The 18987-nt window shown below is 40.5% G+C and overlaps 1 long non-coding RNA gene across 1 annotated transcript in view; it reads right to left on the bottom strand.

Moving 5' to 3' along the window:
• LOC116551264 overlaps window positions 1–18987 on the bottom strand; it is a 122846-nt gene that overhangs the window by 47198 nt on the left and 56661 nt on the right. The window contains exon 3 of the long non-coding RNA XR_004268810.1: window positions 12505–12686. This is a non-coding gene — a long non-coding RNA (uncharacterized LOC116551264). The remainder of the gene's footprint in view (window positions 1–12504; window positions 12687–18987) is intronic.

The raw sequence follows: 18987 nt of genomic DNA, 5'->3' as shown, positions 1-18987 counted from the left end.
GAAGATTAGGGAGGTGCAACTTTTGGCATTTTAGATTTGTGGCAAGCCAGTTTCTCCTTGTGTAGGCCTGTCCTGTGCATTGCAAGGAGTTTAGTATCTCTGGTCTCTATGCACTTAGTGCCAGTAAATCTCCTACCCACACTATTTTAATAACTAAAAATGTCCCCTTATTTTTGGAAGGCCAGTTCTGTGTCACTGCAGAACTAATTGCTTTTCTTTTTCAGTAACCTCCAGAACTACCAATTAGCTCAGTGCTTATCTAAAGACAGCACTTATCACCTTCATCAGCCATCTTCTTATCACCCAGCCATTTAAACAAACTTGGCTGCAACCAGAACAGCAGTTTTGCTCTGATTGGTGTTAATTCCCAATCTCTATCCAATTATAGCCAATGCAATCTATAAAATACATTGTTCCCTAATGAATCAATCATATGAAAGTCAGTTCAAGTTGTGAAAGCTCATGTTGTAGCAGAGAAGCCTGCACTCCTGAGCCCTCTACACATGTTCTGTTCCCCTGTACACTGGCAGATCTTTTAGCTTGTTCTCCATTCTGAGTTCTGAGTATACAAAGCTTTTCGCCTCTTACCCACCCACCTAGAAATTGAACCTCAGATTCATATTGTGTAGAATATATTAGATCAGAAGTCTAAAGAAATCAGTATTTACCTATTTGAAAGTCAGTGAGAAATTTAAGAAGAGGAGCATTACTTCCAAAATTATAAATAAATAAGAGCTAGGAAAGAATGAAATGTTTCCTGCTGAACTCTCTCCTCCCACCCCTCCTCCCCAGGAATAAAGGGGCAAGGCAAGTAAGGAAACTTGGGAGAACCTTAGGAACTGTGTGTTCTCTTTTGGGTGTGGTGAAAATCTTCAAATAGGAAATCAGTTGTATTCTTTTATAACAAAATGTTTTCTGATAAAGAAAAATATTCTCTCCTATTAGAGGATATAGTGAAAAAAATGTGATCAGCAAAGACAGTTGGTGACCAAGTGATGAAGTAAGAAATGGGCTTACTTTAGTGGACAGGGCCTTTTTGAGATTGAGCAGCCCTGTAGTATCACAGGCAGACAACACTGAGGAGATGCTCTGTAAATGCAGAGAGAGGAAATGCAGCAAGGTGTCAGACTGCACCCGAGGCTTAGGAGGCAGCCTACAGAGGACTGACAATGGACAAATCAGCAGCCCAGAGAAGGAGCAGCCCCTTGGTGCTGTGCCCCACAAGTAAGATGGGCGTCCAGGGGAAAATGTGCAGGAGGGCAAAACTGCAGAAGAAAAGAGAAAGGAAAGAAAATCATGCCTATATCCAGGACATTCACACATAGGACAGCAAGGACTGAGTAATATCCAGAGATTTATATTTTCTTTCTTTCATTTTTTTAGACAGAGTCTCGCTCTGTTGCCCAGGCTGGAGTGTAGTGGTGCAACCTTGGCTCACTGCAACCTCTGACTCCTGGGTTCAAGCGATTCCCCTGCTTCAGCCTCCTGAGTAGCAGGGATTACAGGCACATGCCACTATGCCCAGCTAATTTTTGTATTTTTAGTAGAGATGGGGTTTCACCATGTTGGCCAGGCTGGTCTGGAGCTCCTGACCTCAAGTGATCTACCCTGCCTTAGCCTCTCAAAGTGCTGGAATTACAGGCATGAGCCACTGCACCTGGCCAAAGATTTATGTTTTCATCCATGCATTCCTTCATTCAAGAAGTCTTTAGGAAGCTATTATTACATGCCTGGCAGCGTGTAAGGTGCTGCCCTAAAGTAAGCGTAATAAAATTCCCTTTGGAGTTTGGCAAGGAAGATTGACAAATAAACAGATACAAAACAATGTGATCAAGTGATTTAGGAGAATACAGTGTGCCACGGAAAGCAGGGATCTTTCCTGGGGTTATAGAGAAGGCTGGAAAATACTTCACAGACTGTTTCTTTTGAGAGCGAATAGAAAAGCTAAGATGTAGATGTATAGGGCCGGATGCTGAGGTGTAGTAACTGCAGTTGGTTTACAATGGTCAGAACCTCAGTCGCCTATGGGAGAAGGTGGGGAAAAGGCTAGAGTAGGCACATGAAAGGCCTGCCATATAAGTCTCGACTTTAGGTTGGAAGAAATTCAGAGAAAATAAGAGCTTTTAAACATGGAAAATCCCATGGTCTAAATGTTTCCATCCCCTGAGAATTCATTTGTTGACGCCTAATCCCCAATGCAATAAAATTAAAATGTGCAGCCTTTAGGAGGTGATTATTTCAAGAGGGCTTTACCCTCATGAGTGGGATTAGTGCCCTTTAAAAAGAGTCCTAAGGGAGCTTATTTCCCCTTTCTACCATGTGAGGACACACCCATGAGGAATAGTTACTCACCAGACACCAAATCAGCTGGCACCTTGATCTTGAACTTCTCATTCTCCAGAACTGTGAACAATATATTTCTATTGTTTATAAATTACCCAGGCTAAGGTATTTTGACACAGAAGCCCACATTGACTAAGACAGAAAACATGGCCAACATTTATTAATGATGTCCAACACCCGTTTCCAACTTCCTTCTTCCTTGTTCATCTCTCCCTCTCTAGAAGCTGGGGTGGGGGGTAGAGGGAACTATATATTTACTTTCCTGGTCTCCCTTGTAGCTTGCATGCCCATGGACCCAGTTCTGGCCAAAATGAGCAGCCCTGGAGTATCACAGACAACACGGAGAAGAGGTGTCATGGGCAGGCTTCTAGGAAAGCCTGTTCCTGATTAACAGAACAGACCTGTGGGAGGAGCTCTCTTACTACTCTGGCCTCACTCTTGCTTGTCTTTAAATTTTGAGGCCGAGATCGTGGTGCTAGGTGCTGTAGGGACGTCCAAGATAATCACAAAGACATCAACAAAGCACCCTAAAATCTGGAGCTGCTGATCTAATCCTCAAATTATATGCCTCCAGGCTTTTGTTACATAAACAGTAAAAATTCATATGGCTTAGGTCAATATCAGCTGGAGTTTTCTGTTACATGCCGCCCAAAACATTTCTAAGACCATTAATAATTCTTAAGTAGTTATTAAGAATTAATGCAATGTGGTATCCATAAAATAAATTAAACTTATTTTGGAATTTACTGGGACTCTAATATTCTACTGGCTTTTAAACAAATTTGCAAAATGTTTACTATTTATGCATTGCAGATACTTGAAATTCTTCTTGCTTTTTGAAAATACCCTTTATCATCAGTGTATCAATAGTATTATGCTGAGTTAGTCATAATTTTCTTCACTACTGGTCTTACTCTTTAATTATATAGCACTGTTCACTTCATCATTATCAATCTAGTTTATTTTGCATTCTTTGGTTAAGGTTATAGTGCAGGCTTATTTTCATTTGATCTATCATTTTCCAAACAATAGACTTTAGTTCATGCCTATATTGTGGTCCAAACAGAACTCAACCATGTTGCTACTGATAAAGCAGTCACTCTCAATAAAGAGGTGTATGTGTTTCACTGGTGTTAGGCTACCAGTGAATTTGTGGGGTTTTTTTTTGTTGTTGTTGTTAACTTACAATGTTATCAGGATGTCATATTATTACTGGGCTTATCTTTAAGATTATCTGTGAAATCATACTCATATGTTATGAACAGTTCATGCGTATTATGAAATGCAAGTGTTGCCTAGTTTCCTCTTTTCCCCTTTCAAGGGAGCATTCTCCATTCTATAAGGGTTGCCAGGTTTGGGCTTACATTCCATTAGAATACTCCTCTAAGATTGCCACACAGTACTGCTGATCACCTCGTGGAACTGTGACCCACGGTCCACTCAATAAGCCGATGCCATCTTCCCTGAGGTCACCATGTTCCTTTGGTCTCTTCCAACAAGCACATCACATCACACAGGTAAATGCAGATTGCTCTAGTGGAGCACTAGCAGAGTAAAGGATAAGTCTCTAGCTAACATAAAATTTTTATTTTGTTATCAAAAGGAAGGACACCAGAGACTTCTACCTTCACAAGGAGGTCAGTCTTCCTTCATAGCTAGCTGCCTTTCCTGCACACAGAGTAAGCCATGTCTCCTTCCTCAGTTCTCTCCCTGTGGAACTCTCCTCTTCTGGGCGCATTACACTTCTTTGCACAGTAAAAGACTCCATTTTCTGTTTTTCTTTATTTCATCATATAGCACCCCAAATATAAAACTTCTGTCAGGTGATAAGGGTCAGTTTCTATTTTCATGTGTAAAAATTGATATAGATTTTCTATTCTGAGTTTCTGTTCCTGTGGTTTCTTCATCTGTAACAAGATAATAATAGTACCTATCTCAGAGTGAATAGGAAGATTAAGTAATAGCTCATGTCTTGGAACAGCGACAGGCACATAGAAATTGCTACAGAGGAATTTATTTTTTTAAAAAGAATCATGTGATGTTCCTTTGACTAACATATCTAATTAAGATGGGTATATCTCTCAATGACAACTACCAATTTTTTCTGATATAGAATGATCAAGTACTGTGTTGAGGCTGTTAGTCTATTTAAACAAATGAATAAATAATTACTGAGTGGTTCAAATAGTGCACTTCCAACTAGCAAAAAATAGAAATACGGGGAAAAAACCTGAGACTAGAAAAGGGCATTAGATTCCTTTTAAAGCAACATAAAAAGAAAATAATGAAATTAAAAGCAAAATAAGAGAATGGGAAATAGAGTCAGAAAACACAAAAGAAAGCAAAGAGGAAGAAAATCAAGTTGTTTGTTCCACGAAGCAAGCCTCAGAGTTAGTGAATATAGTTTCCTGTGGATTACGGCCAGGAGAAAATTAAGTTTAAGTAACAGCCAATTCTCACTGGATGTGGAAGTCCAGAAAATTGCCCAGGCAATAGCAGCTATTTATGACATTTTGAGAAGAAGGGATATGGGGAATTTCTTGTTATTAAGCAGCTGAGACAATGGCAGAAGACCATGAAATGGTGGAGGTGAAGAACAGAGCATGTCCAAAACCCAGCAGAAATGCAGTCAGCAGTAATACAAACCCAGGGGATGCTCCAAGTGTTTGTTTTATTCAGTTGGGTCAAACAGTAAAAGAGATATAAGAACAGTGGGGAAAAAATATGGAAACAAAGAGAAACAAAAGGATACGCTATGGGCTTTGCATCTTCTGTAAAGATGGGATGTGGCCTTTAATACCAAAAGAAAGCTTGGCTTTGAATCCTGATCATATGTCACTGGACAAGTTAATGTAAATGCTTTGAACCTCAGCTTCTTCACCTGCTAAAAGGAAGTAATCTTAGAAGATGAATTTAAATGAAATAATGTTATGTTGTTTCTGCCTGTTTTATTGTAAGTGCTCCATAAATTTTAGACCTCTCCCTCCTTCTGTAGCTACATCAGAAATATTTTTATAATGGAGAACTCAAATATTCAAAAATTAGAAAGCATGAAGCTGTAAAAAATTAAATGGTATTGTTTGTGTTTGGACAATTAAACATGAAAAATGACTTGAAAAGGTCTGAGATTTATTTCAGCTCTGTAAAATTAAAGAATTACATTACTAAGCATAATCCTTCATGTTGTATATATTGATATATTTAGGCTAATTACAGAATGTGATTGGCTTTATAGACATAATAAATATAAAATATTATAATATCTAGCTCAAACTCATAGGCCTAATTTTCTAAATCACATCTTTACTTGAATTTCTTAGAGACATCTCAGACCGCATGTTCAAAACCAATCTCCTGATCCTCTCAACACACAGATCTTTGTCAGGTTTCTCATTTCAATACATGGCACCATGTTCTCATATCAAACACTCAACCCAAGAGGTTTCCTTGCTTCATCCAATCCTTCAGCCTCCGCATAGAATTCAGCTTGAAGTCATTTTCATTCTACCACCAAAATCTGTCTGTTATTCTTTATGTCTTTTGCCAGCCTCTGCTCTAAGCCACTATCATCTCTAGCCTGAGACAGCACAATAGGCTTTTATTTTTCTACTCAGCTTCTGATGTCCACGTTAGCTTGTTTATATCTATTCCTCACATAGCCACAAGGGTGATGTTTTGAAAACATAAGTTCCCTTTGAATTTAGAGTAAAATCTCACTCCTCTGCATGGCTTATAAGGCCCTAAATGATCTGGCCTATGACCACTACTTCCTCATTTCACACCATTCTTCACCAGGCTCACTGACCTTTGACAGTTCTAGAACAATCTACATTCTTTCTATTTTAGGGCCATTGTATTTGCTATTCCCTTTATCTGGAAACCTCTCTCCCTGCTCCTGACATAGCTGACCCCATTTTCTTTAGTTCTCAGACAAGCCTTTTCTGAATGTCCAGTGTAAACAATTCCTCGTTTTTACTTTCAATCACTATCACAGCTGGTAGTTACTTATTGATTTATTGCTTTAGCTTTTACTTATCTGTCTATCCCACTAAAATTTAGGCTATATCAGAGTAGAGACTCTGTTTATCTTATTCTGTGGTGTAACCTTTACATTACATTCAGGACTTGCCTTGCTCTACAACTATGCGCAAAATAAGTACATTTTTAGTCTATTTCTTATGTTTCTCTTTCTACTAATGTGTATGTGTAGGTATACACATTTATACATACACTCGGTGTTCTTTTATTTTTTAAGTAAGATCACCAAGAGTATAATCAAAAGATTTTCTTCCATTTTCCCATTATTTTTAAAATATTTGCATTTTGTTATTTCTGTGGTTATTCAAGCCAAACATGAAGATTACTTCATCCCACAGTAATTAGCTCCTTCTGGGAAAACTTTCTAGAAAAATTCTTTGTAGTCTTGCCCAATTTGAGCTCTGGTCTGATGTTAACTTTTTTTCTTTTACCCCTTATATTTCATCTCAACTGGCAAAAATATTGATTGGCAGCTTAAAATCCATGTCCCTCTCTTGGAGCAGGAATTGGTATAGGGATTAGGAAACCCCAGCACAGACTAAGACGTCCAACTGGCTGCTACGAATGTGAGGTCCTAAAGAACACCCAGGCCAGATGGTTTAAACATATCTCTTTGCTAATAACTTAGTACAAAGAAGAAAAAGAGTCCCTTGCTAGGTACCATATTTCAAATGGTTTTAGAGATGGGAATTAAGGTAATGAAAAACAGGTGAATAAATACCAATTTTTCTTGTGGAAAATACAGGTGGTTCTTTCAAGTGCAGCTGCTATGTTTCAGGGGAAGATACTAGAAATATACTTTTCTAATTTCACTATTCTGAAACTTGATTTTTCTTTGGGAAAATTTGAAATACCACATAAATGCAAGATATTAGGATAGTTATTAATATTATTAATATTGACATCATTTGTATTAGTTATCTATTGCTGTGTAATAAATTACCCTCCAAACCTGGTAGCTTAAAACAACAGTTTTTGTAAAGTAGGAATCTGGCCATGGCTTAACTAGGTCCTCTGCTCAGAGTCTCACAGGCTGCAATTAGAGTGTCAGCAGGTCGGCAGAAATCTCAAGGCGCAAGTAAGGAAGGATCCACTTCCAGGTGCACTCATGTGGTTCTTGGCAGTATTCATTTCTACATGGGCTTTTGGCTGGAGGCCACCCTCAGTTCCTTGCGTTATGGGTCTCACCATAGGGCAGCTCACAGCATAGCAGCTTGCTTTATAAGAGCAAGTGAGCAAGAAGGCAAGTCAGAGTGCTGTTAAGACCAAGTCAGTCTTTTATCCTCTAACCTTAGAGTGGCATCCCATCACTGTTGCTGCATTCTATTTGTTAAAAGCTAGTCACTAGGTCCATACTACACACAGGGAGGGGATTACATGAGGGAGTGAATATTAGGAGGCAGAGATCATTGGGGACTTTTTTAGAAGCAGTCAACTATCTCAGTATGGCTTCAGATATACTGAGGAAATGCCCTATTGTACTTAAGAGTACAGGCTTTGAAGACAGAGGAGATTGAGTCCCAGATCTGTTATTTATTAACATGTAACTGAATAAGTCAGTCAGCCTCTGTAGGTTTCCATTGCCTAATCTCTAGAAGTCATGCATACTCCACAGAGTTAGAGGAATGATTAAATAACACATCAGGCCAGCATGGTGGCTCATGCCTGTAATCCTAGCAATTTGGGAGGCTGAGGTGGGTGGGTCACCTGAGGTCAGGGGTTCAAGACCAGCCTGGCCAACATGGCAAAATCCTGTTTCTACTAAAGGAAAAAAAAGTACACAAAAAAATGAGCTAGTCATGGTGGCATGTGCCTGTAATCCCAGCTACTCAGGAGGCTGTCAGGAGAATCACTTGAGCCCAGGAGGCAGAGGTTGCAGTGAGCCAAGATTGCACCACTGCACTCCAGCCTGGGCAACAGAGTGAGTCTCTGTTTCAAAAAATAAATAAATAAATAAGACATTAAAGTGAAGCACTTAGTACAGAATGTGGCACATATTAAGTACTCAATTAATGTTGTCAATTATTATAGATATGAGATCAGACAAGTGATGGGGCAATCAATGTTTTTTTTTTATTGCATATCACTCCTTTATTATACTGATCTGGAAAAAAATATTTAGTATATTATACTCAAAATGAATACTGGGCCCATGTGGCAGGGCCAAGCAACTAGAACATGATTCAGATTTTCACTTCAAATAAGACAGTGAAAAACACACTTGGACATGATCAAGGGGCATTTCTCTGCCACAAAACAAGATGGGGAAAGCATTCTAAAACACACAGCGGATGCATTTCTACCCCTTAGAAGTCAAGGAGCTTATCCCATATTTGTGTGAAGAATGGCTTGCTTTCTGATGATTTTGTGTGGGCCTATTTCACCTACCACCAGAAACCCCAGAAGGGCTTTTGTTTTGTATCATTTATATATATATATATATGTGTGTATATATATATATATATATATATATATACACACACATATATATATATATAAATAGAGGGAGAGAGAGAATGTAGCACATAAATTTAATTTAGGATTGATCTCAACCTTCTGGGGTCAGGAAAAAAGAAATAGTTATGATTTTTACATCACCATGCAGGTTACATTTATCTTCCACTAAAATGACTAAAGCCCCCTAAGGCAGTGGCCCGACTACAGGAGAGCACAGGACTGGCTCCTGGGGGGCAATAGGCTCTCTTGCTTCTCTTCACTGGTCATGCCTTAGCATGGTTCCCTCCCTAACTCCTGCTCAAGCAGGTTCTTAGTAAACAAAGCACTAACGAAAGCCTGAGTTACTGCCTCAACTATCCTGAATAAGAAGAGTCTTCCCTCAGCTTGGACTGAGAACCCAGGCCCCAGAGGTGTCATTCTGACTAGACTGATGAAGGAAGTAGGTGCAGGGACAAAATGGTTAAAATAAAAATGGGAGGCACCGGTCCCATCTGCATCTACAACTTGTGATGCCCAAAGATGTATTCAGCATGGCACCCGCAGTGGGCTGGGCAGGGAGGGTGTTCCTGGGGTTAGTAGACTGCCTGCTGGCCTTCACTTCTTGGCCTAGCCCTGGCAGCCATAGCTTCCTTAGCTTTACCTGTGGAAGTGAATCCCCCAAGAACTGCATGGGGCTTAATGGGCTTCAAGATCTTGTCCAATACTTAGACAATGGGAATACCAGTCAACAGGTTCAGCTCCATCATGGCCTCTTCAGAGAGACTCTCCAAATGCTTGACAAAGGGCCATCAATATTTAGAAATAATTCTTTTTAAAAAAAAATTTTTTTTTTGAGATAGAGTCTCTGTTTCCCAGGCTGGAGTGCAGTGGCATGATCTTGGCTCACTGTAACCTCCACCTCCCATGTTCAAGCGATTCTCATGCCTCAGCCTCCAGAGTAGCTAGGAGTACAGGTGCCCACAACCATGCCCAGCTAATTTTTGTATTTTTAGTAGAGACGGGTTTTCACCATGTTGTTGGTCAGGCTGGTTTCAAACTCCTGACCTCAGGAGATCTGCCTGCATCAGCCTCCTAAAGTGCTGGGATTACAGGCATGAACCACCATAGTCGGCCTAGAAAGGATTCTTATGTGAAAAACCCAAGACCTGGAATGATGTGGACGATCTCAATATGAGCTCCGACAGCAGTCACATCAACATTCACCATTAGATCTGTGGATTTTACTTCCAAAATATACCTTCAATTTACAGCTTTCTTCCTCTTTCCTCAGACACATTCTGTCACCTGCATGATAGCAATGCCCTCCTAACTGGTCTCCCTATTTCCTCTCCTTAAGGACATCCACTGAAGCCTTCCTATGGCAACCAAGGTGATCTTTATGATATTTTAAAAGACCAAAGCACTCTCCAGATTTAACACCTTTCAGTGACTTGATACTTTACATGAAATTCACATATTTTAATCTGGGCTACATGGCTCTATCTTTCCAACCTCGTCTTCTCCCAGTTCACCTTCCCCTTTATACTGAGCCACACTGGTTTTTCTTTGGGCCTTTGAACTTGACAAGATCTTGCCTGCCTTGGGGCATTTGCACATTCTGTTTTCTCTGCCTGAAACCCTATTCCTCAGACACTTCATCTAGCTGACTCCAGTCGTTCTTCGGGTCACAGTACCTGTCACTCAGTAGGGACTTCCGTCAGCTTCCTTGTTCCACTCAAATGAGGCTTCACCATCATTGCTTGTAGTATCTTGCGCACTCTCTCTTTCACAGTTTCTAACCATATTTTGTGGGAATTATATGTTTATTTTCTGTCTGTTCTGAACAAACCGAGACTGTGTGTTTTATTCACCACATTATATGTAAGTCTAACATAATATCTGACACATACTAGGTAGGAAATAAAGGAGAAAGGGGAGAAACCTCAAAACTGGAATTACAGCATACCCTAATACTGCATGGCTCTCCTTACTGATAACACCTCACCCTACTTTCAACACTCTATCCTCTGTTAAAAGAGGCACCTGGCCAGGTGTGGTGGCTCATGCTTGTAATTATAGCACTTTGGGAGGCCAAGGCGGGTGGATCACCTAAGGTCAGGAGTTTGAGACCAGCCTGATCAACATGATAAAACCTTGCCTCTACTAAAAATACAAAAATTAGCTGGGTATGGTGGTGGGCACCTATAATCCCAGCTACTCGGGAAGCTGAGGCAGAAGAATCGCTTGAACCTAGGAGGTGGAGGTTGCAGTGAGCTAGATCATGCCATTGCACTCCAGCCTGGGCAACAAGAGCAAAACTCCATCCCAGAAAAAAAAAAAAAAAAAAAAAAAAGAGGCATCTACACTTTCTCTGTTTCAGGAATATCTATATCCATTAGGGAACAGCTTTCTCTCTATTTCATTTCACTTTAAGAGAGTTTTTGATATTTTTTTAAGTTAGCACTTAAAGACTCAGCATAGTCTTACTATTTTATACTTTCTTTACATCTGAAATAATAATATTGACAAATTTTTTATGGAGCTATATTTCCTCTGTAAGCAATACTTAGAGAGGAAATGATGTATTATTGGGAAATTGTTTCAAATAATTTGGGATATTGGTGGGAGCTACAGGTTTAGATGAAGCAAGATTGATAATTTTTGGAGCTAAGTGATGACACAAAAATGTTTGTTATACCATTCTAATTTGTTTGACATTTTTAATAAAAAAAATGTGAAAGGATCCTTACAATGTAATTTTAAAACCTCCCAGATCCTATATACCTGTTTGGTTTCTCCTAACTCCACCTTAGATTCTTACCATACTGGACTTAGGACCGTAGTGACTGACAGTGTGGTTTGGTCCACACTGTGTGAGTTCAAATCCTGGCTCCACTGCTTCTAGCACACATAATTGGTATATCCTGAAAGAGGCAGAATGACCTTTCTGTGACTTGGCTTCCTTTTCTATAAAGTGGAAATAAAAAGAAATCTCAAACTATTATGAAGATACAACGAAATAAGGAATGTAAAATGTAGTCTGGCATGTGATATGTGCTCATTTATGCTAATAATGACAATCATTTAGAAATTAATCCAACTGATAATTTACTGAGTACCTACTCTAATGGGACACGGCTCTAAAGGTAACCATTCTTACCCCTAGATTTGACTATTAGCTATAAATACACAGAAATCTGAACAAGAGGGGAAATTTCCAGAAACTCAAGAGTTGAAATTTGGTTCTTGAAGGACATAAGACCCTATGGGCAGAAGATATACTTTGAGGATATCCTCTTCATGATGGATAAGAACATAATTGCCTGGTTAAGTTAAAACAAAACAGAATAAAACAATTAAAAACCTATGTACTGGGAACGCTTATCCATTCAGTAAGGACAAACCCAGGAGAATTTTTATCTCAAATTCAAAACCTCAGGAGGACAAGATTCATGATTTGATATGCATTTCTTTTTCGGGTTGCACCTGAGGGAAATGCCCTCATCCTAGTCACCTGTCTTGTACTGCCCATTTAGCCCATAGCTACCATGGCCTTAGGAAGACCAGAAGCAGGGCAGGCAGGGAGTTTTTTCTGAAAATAAAGTTTCTTTGACATTGTGAGTGCCCCCTTCTCTATCTGCAGCTGCCTGGTCCTGTCCCTGCCTACAAATTCTCCCCAGTCTCTACCTCTAGTCAGGGGCCTCAGACCCCCTGATGTTGGAGCCCTGGTGTGAGATCTTCATTTCCTTGTCTTCTGCTCCTGCTCATCCAAGGCTCAGGCCCGGCTGCCCTCCTGGCTCGGCGCTGTCCACCTCTCTACTCTCTGGGTCCACAGTTTCATGAACCTGATGCCACCTCATGCATTGGTGCTGTCAAGAGAAAGAAAGAAAAAAAATTATGACCTTGGAGATTAAGATTCTTAGCAGCAGACTTATTGAGAGTTGTACAGACAAGAAAGGGAGAAAATAAGTTAAAGAAAAAACTTTTTAAAGAGTATATAAATGCCTTAAAATGTGGAAGTTTTGTTTAGGAAAATAATCCTAAGGAATTCTTTTAGAATTATTTCAGAATGTTTATGAGAGAGATTTAGAAATACAAACACTTTTATATAAGTCTCTGTTATCTAATTCAGGGTAAACACAGACTGACTGCTTTTCTTAGGAAATCCAGCCTCCTCTCACCTAAGCATGTGGCATCTGACAAAATATGTTGACCACCAACATCTTAAAATTTATTTTCTCATTTTTGTATATTTTTCAAGATCTAAATTAAAGGTTTTTTTTTCTTTCTTTTTCATTTCTTAAGTCATCAGCTGGAGAGAAAAGGAGGATCATCCTATGGTACCTACCAATGATATCTGTAGCAGTCACAGGAGATAATTTGAAACTCAGTTTGGCTGATGTGATCTTGTAAAAATTGCTATGGATTTTATTAAATAAGTGATGCACTCTAATGATATTTTCTAGTTTTGGTGGAGTTGGAAGAATACGCACTTTTTGAATCTTGGGGGGAATTCAGCAGAATTCTGTTATTGACGTGCTCAGTAACTACTCATCCTCCCATGTTGATTTCCTGTAGATGTCACCATAGCAGCCACGTGGGCATTTCCTACTCTCCTTAACACTTCCAAGCCTCCCTAACCTACCCACTCTCTGTCACTAATATCACTTCCTCTTCTTTTTGAGACAATCAGAGCCATAGAATGTGAGCTTTTGCTTTCTCAGCTTTCCCTCTCTCCATGGTGATTCTCCACGTCTGCATAATGAAGATTCACATGTGTGTTGGTGGAGGCAACCAGTAGGTTTGCAAAAAATACTAGCAGTAGCATTCTCCAGTAGGAGAAATTTAAGGGATTGCTGCTTGCTCCTTAAAAATTCTATCCATTGCAAATTGTCAGAAAAGACAGTCGATAATATTTTGATCAGAAAAAAAAAACTATAGTTTGCAAATAACCTAAAGAAATTTTTTTTCCCTTTAGCACTTTTTCTCTTGTACCTTTCCTAGCACCTCTTTCATTCCTTAAAAGAAAGCCAGTCTCAATTTCAGAGTAATAGAGGGGAAACAGATTCATTTTGTAGACCTCAAAAGAAACAGTTTTTCCTTCTTAGCCCAGTTCCCAAGGGCCCAATTTCTGTCTGTTTGCAAGACTCCATTTCTATCCCTCACACCTTGGTCTTGTTCCCGGTCCCTTTTCAGACGCTCCCTCATTCAGCGCCTAATCTTACCCAATCCCTCACCCTTTCCTCTCCTCTCTTAGCATTTCTTTTGTCTTACAGAATTCTAGATCCATGATCAGCAAACTCCCCTGTAACTTCAAATTCCTGAATGTACCTTGTACTTCTGCTTACAACTGAAACCAGTCTGTTCCCTGAGGATATGGCTCCCTTAGAGCCTTCATGCACTCCATCAATCTCAGGCTAGAAGTAAAGGGTAGAATGTTCATTTCCCTATCCAAGCCATTTCTCTTCCTTCAAAGCCCCAGATCTTCTGAGTTTCCTAACTTCTTATTTGCTATATTTTCATCCCTTGTTTAGTTGTCATCTACTGACTCCCTTCCCAGACTCCTCTCTTTGAAGAGTTTTGCTCACTGTCTTCCTCTCCACCCCTGCAGTTGAGACCATTCTCAGTGACTTTTGACATCACGAGATGTCAAACATCCCAGTCTCTCTGCTCTTGGCCCCCTCAACTTCAGGCAGCTTTTCCTTCCTCCTGCCCCAGCCACCCACACCTATACTCAGAGCCTAGTCATCCTAATCACAGCTAACAGCACTCCTCTTAAATCACACTTATGATAAGCTGTCTTTTCTTTTTTCAAAAGACAGGGTCTCACTATGTTTCCCAGGCTGGATTCGAAGTCCTGGGCTCAAGCAGTCCTCCTGCCTCAGCCTTCCAAAGCACTGGGATTATAGGCATGAGACACCATACCTGGCTAGTAAGCTGCCTTTTATATACAAACTCCTGTCTTTCCAGCCACCTTGTTCCTCTATAGATACTATAATAACTCTTTGACCCCCTCGACATGTTTAAGTGACCACTTTCTTTTTAAAACTAAATTACATGTCTTTTACTTATTTTTATTGATATATAATTGTTGTACATATTTTGGGGGTACATGTAATATTCAGATTCCTGTATACATTGTGGAATGATCAAATCAGGGTAACTGGGATATTAATCACCTCAAAGATTTATCTTTTACCTGTGTTGGGAACATTACAAATCTTTTCTTCTAGCGATTTTGACATATACAATTAGTTATGTTTAACTGTAATTTCCCTGTTGTACTATCATTTATTTATTTTTTTCTTTTTTTGAGGCAGAGTCTTGCTCTGTTGCCCAGGCTGGAGTGCAGTGGCACAATCTCAGCTCACAGCCCTCCACATCCCAAGCTCAAACAATTCTCCTGACTCAGGCTCCCTAATAGCTGGGATTACAAGCGTGCACCACCACACCCGGCTAATTTTTGTATTAGTGGAGATGGGGCTTCACGATGTTGGCCAGGCTGGTCCTCAACTCCTGACCTCAAGTCACCCACCTGCCTCGGCCTTCCAAAGTGTTGGGATTACAGGCATGAATCAGTGCGCCTGACCTGAAATCACTCTTTCACAAGTCTCTCTTCCCACACTTTCTTATTTCCTCACTTCAGTGCTGACGTTTCCTTGCTGTCAGTTGATGGAACAGAATTAAGACCTCTCTCTTATTCCTACTACCGAATAGAAAAACCTACCTATTTTTCAGATTGTACTATGTTACTTCTTCCTCTTGTTACTGCCCCCTTCTTGTGTCTTGAATACCATCTCCTCTCTCCTCAGGACTTCATTCATTTGATTATTTCCTCTCTCCAGTATCATCCATTTCTCCCTTTCTATTGGCTCATCTGATCAGTACAACAGATAGGCTGTGCCGTGTACTACATAAAACAGCAACACCCTTTCTTTGCCTCACATTTCCCACTGGCTTTGTCCTTATTTCTCTTTTGCTTTTCACTGCAAGATGCTCCCTAACTGGTTCTATACTTTGTTTTCACTTCTTCACTCCCATCCTCTCTTCCAATAACTTCGGCCTGGCTTCTGCTCCCACCATTCCACTGAAATGCCCCTCTCAAGGTCACTAATAACTCCCAGGTGGCCAAATAAAATGGATACTTTTTTGTCCTCATTCTGACCTTTTAGCAATTTTTGACAAACTTGATAACTGTTTCTAGAAACACTTCCCCACTCTAGGGATTCCCTTCTACTCCCTCAGAATGCTTTGCTGGTTCCTCCTTTTCTTCCACCCCAAATACTGGAGGACTCCATTGCTCCCTCCTTTTCCCTTGTTTCATCTATAAGCAACCTCCCTCCCTCCACAAGCAACCTCCTCCTCCTCCATGGCTTTGAGCGTCACCTCTACACTGGTTACTCTCAAACCTAATCTCAGGCGCTCTCCTCTTTCCCCTGAGCTCCAGACTCATTCATCCAACTGCCTATATATCTCCACTTCAATGTCTAGTGTGCATCTAGAAATGGAATTGTCCAAAGCATCCCCTACCCCTCAAAACTGTCTTCCAGTCTTCACAGTTTGGATAATGGAACCACTATGTACCTAGATTCCCAACCAAAAATCTAAGTGGTATTTTGCTTTATCTTATTCCCTCCTTCTTACTCAACATATTAGAATATATCTAGAATATGCCCATTTCTTTTGTTTGTTTGTGAGACAGTCTTACTCTGTTGCCCAGGTTAGAGTGTAGCTACCTGATCTCAGCTGCCTGCAACCTCCATCTTCTGGGTTCAAGCAATTCTTGTGCCTCAGCCTCCTGGGTAACTGGGCACATGCTGCCATGCCTGGCTAATTTTGGTATTTTTAGAAGAGATGGGTTTTCGCCATGTTGGCCAGGCTGATCTCGAACTCCTGGCCTCATGTGATCTACCTGCCACAGCCTCCCAATGTGCTGGGATCATAGGTGTGAACCACCATGCCTGGCCCCATGTCTCATCCTATCTGCAGTTGCCACTCTCTTCAGGACACTTCGAATATTCCCTTGAACAGGTTTAGCTTTCACTCCTGCCTCTCTTCAATCTGTTTTGCAGGAAGCAGCCAGGAAGAGTGATCTGTTTAAATGCAAATTGGATCTTGTAGCACATACTTTACTGGCATCCCGTTATACATACAATATACTCCAAATCTCCTTACCTCCTACTCCTCTCTCGGGCCCCAGCCCAGATGTCACTTTCTCCAGATCTCCTGTTCTTTGACTGCGCCCACAAGTCTGAATCATCGGCCTTTCCAGAGCCATGGAGCAGTCTGCTCTTCCCTCACAGCTCTCCCCTACAGTGCTTCCCCTGCAACTCTATCCCACTATGTTCCCTTGTTGTCTGCCTCTCTTATTATGCTAGAAATTTTTGTAGAGCAGAGACTACGCCTATGATATTATTATTATATCCCAGGAACTGAGCACAGTGTCTAGAAGATAAATAATTATAAATAGATGAATGACCCTCCCTACCATGTAACTCTCCCCTATATCCACCACAGTTCACACCTTACGTCACTCGGGTAGAGCTTTCTCACTATGTGTAATTGATAAAGAATCTTGTTACTGATTTGAGTGAATTTTTTAGTCAATACAGATTTATTGACCTTTATTTGATGAACATAAGGCAAATAAAATAAGCAAGAAATTTTTGCAGTCTCTGGAAGATTCAGATATATGAAAGTGCTCTGTGAGTGTATTTTCTCCCGTTCCAGCTGCCAGAATTACATGTGGAATGGTGACAGATATTCAGGACCTTCAGCCTTCTATTTTAATTACACAAAGATCTATCCCAAGGGCCTAACTTCAGGTAAGATAATCAGTGGAAAAAAAAAATTATAGCCACAATTAGGTGTAGAAGGTTTCAGCTTAACAGTTTTCTTCAAGCATAGCTTAAAATGAATTCAAAGCCAACTACAAAGTATATCTCATTTGAGGTGTTTTTTTGTTTTTGTGGTTTCTTTCTAAACATCTATAACAGGCCAGGCATGGTGGTTCACATCTGTAATCCCAACACTTTGGGAGGCCAAGGCAGGTGGATCCTTTGAGGTCAGGAGTTCAAGACAAGCCTGGACAACATGGTGAAACCCTGTTTCTACTAAAAATATAGAAAAACAAATTAGCTGGGCATCGTAGCAAGCACCTGTAAGGAGCTTGCTACTCAGGAGTCTGAGGCAGAAGAATGGCTTGAACCCAGGAGGTGGAGGTTGCAATGAGCCGAAATCACACCACTGTACTCCAGCCTGGGTGACAGAGCAAGACTCTGTCTCAAAAAAAACAAAAAACAAAAAACAAAAAACCTACAACAGATATTAAAGTTTGTTTTTAATTAACTCATTTATTCATTCATTCATTTAATAAATATTTCTTGAGACATTCTACGTATAAGACATTGAACCAGGTACCAGAAATTCATCAGAGAAAAATACCCAAAAGATATCTGCCCTCAGGGAGCTTACATTCTAATGGGAAGATAGATGCTAAACAATGAATTATGCAATCCCCTTTTTAGTTAAAATTGTGACAAGGGCTACAAATAGTAACTATGAGAGCACATGGGATAGATAATCTTCATTTCTTCCTCCATATATGTCCTCTCCATTCTCTGCTCTGTGCCATGGGAGACTGGATTCGTTGGGCAGCAACACTGAGTTCCCTTGCACACTGGCTTCCCTTCAGGTTCAGCAGGAGATAGGAGGGCTGAAATATCAGGGTAATTATTGTCCCAGCTCCCTCCCAGCCTGGCCATGGTATGACAGTAGTTGCATTTCTCTCTGCAGGTTCTGGGAACCACTTCCTCTCTTTGTCACTCAGGCCTGGGGGTGGTCACAGCTCCCACGGGCCAGACTGGCATTATTGGTTTCCCTTAACCTTGCATACGCCTTCATGAATCATCTCCTTGTTGAACTCATCAGTTTTCCAGTTTGAGCGTGCCGCCCATTTCCTGTTGGGATCCTAACTCAGAGCAGATAGCTGGGGGAATCTGACTTAACTTAGACGGAGGAGGCAGTGTCAAAGACATTCCTTGACAGGGTTATATTTAAGCAGCTTGCTGAAGGATGTTGCTTTCCTAGTCAGCCCTCCTCACACCTCCTCTTTTCCTCTGTTCCAGACTAGAAACATCTCTGTCAAGTGGAGAATATTGGCATAGTTCA

Source organism: Sapajus apella, unplaced genomic scaffold, assembly GCF_009761245.1.
Source record: "Sapajus apella isolate SASKATOON/1434 unplaced genomic scaffold, GSC_monkey_1.0 scaffold9, whole genome shotgun sequence".
NCBI classification, from domain to species: Eukaryota; Metazoa; Chordata; class Mammalia; order Primates; family Cebidae; genus Sapajus; species Sapajus apella.
This window is presented reverse-complemented; position numbering and strand designations above follow the sequence as displayed.